At 38.2% G+C, this 1,157-nt stretch overlaps 1 pseudogene; it reads left to right on the forward strand.

The window, feature by feature from the left end:
* Positions 1-173: 173 nt before the first annotated feature.
* On the forward strand, positions 174-1,047 carry LOC110315244 (annotated as a pseudogene).
* The last annotated feature ends 110 nt before the right edge of the window (positions 1,048-1,157 follow it).

Genomic DNA, 1,157 nt, shown 5'->3' on the forward strand with positions numbered 1-1,157 from the left:
TAAAGACAAAATATTAAAAGCAGTAAGGGGAAAAGGTCAAGTAACATATAAAGGCATGCCTATTAGAATTACTCCAGACTTCTCACCAGAGACTATGAAAGCCAGAAGATCCTGGACAGATGTTATACAGACCTTAAGAGAACACAAATGGGTCTTTTTGGCGCAGTGGAAGAGAAAACTGGGTATGGCAGAGAAGTGATGGCTCAATCAGAAGTGAATTCTGTTGTCTGTGTGCCATCGGATAGAGCTGGAGATACTGGAAACCAAAGTGATGACTCGTCTGATGGCAGCTTATTTAAAACACAGAGTGCTCCTTCACCTACACAAAAGCAAAGGCATCCTACTGTGAAATGTATTACTTCATCTACAGATTCATCAAGTGACTCTTCTCTAGAACCAAGGCCCCTGACTTTAAAGGGTATTTTTGAAAGATTTAAGAAAAAGAAACGGAAAAAGAGGAAAAAGAGAAAATATAAGCTAAAAAGACCAAGAGGAAGACCAAGAGGAATACCATCTGGACCGAGGAACACTAGAAGGTCACAAATAGATGCAAAACAAATTAAAGACAAAGGAGCTGTGTTTCCATTCTTAGAATCTGAAAGTGGAAGAAAACCTTTACCTTGGAAGAAAATTTTAACATATGAGCAAGCTGTTGCAAGAGGATTTTTTTCACCACATTGAAAAACTCAAGTATGAACACTACCTTAAGGAATGCTTGAAGCAAATGCACGCTGGGGAAGATTTAGAAAAGGACCGTCATAGGCACAAATACATGGATGATGATGGTTCACTTTCTCCTATTGAAGAGCCATTAACTGAAGATGAAGCAACAAATCCTCAGTCTGAATGTGATATCAAGTTGGTTGAAGATAGTTGCTTCATAATAAGTTCAGAATTCTCAAGGAAGGGAAACTTGGAACAAGAGAAGATTAAGAAAGAATCTACATTCTCTAAAAAAGCCAAAACTAAAGATGCCGCACACACATTCAGGAAGGGCAAGGAAGGACCTGGAAAGGAGATGAACATGTGACTATCAAAGAAGAGTAAGAAATACTATAAGGATTATTTTACTACAGCAAACATGATTGTGATTCTGGAAGGAAAATGCTAACAAAATCCTATACATGTCTAGTTTCAAGAACCCCAGTCTTGCCCTT

Source organism: Mus pahari, unplaced genomic scaffold (genome assembly GCF_900095145.1).
Source record: "Mus pahari unplaced genomic scaffold, PAHARI_EIJ_v1.1 scaffold_15904_1, whole genome shotgun sequence".
NCBI classification, from domain to species: domain Eukaryota; kingdom Metazoa; phylum Chordata; class Mammalia; order Rodentia; family Muridae; genus Mus; species Mus pahari.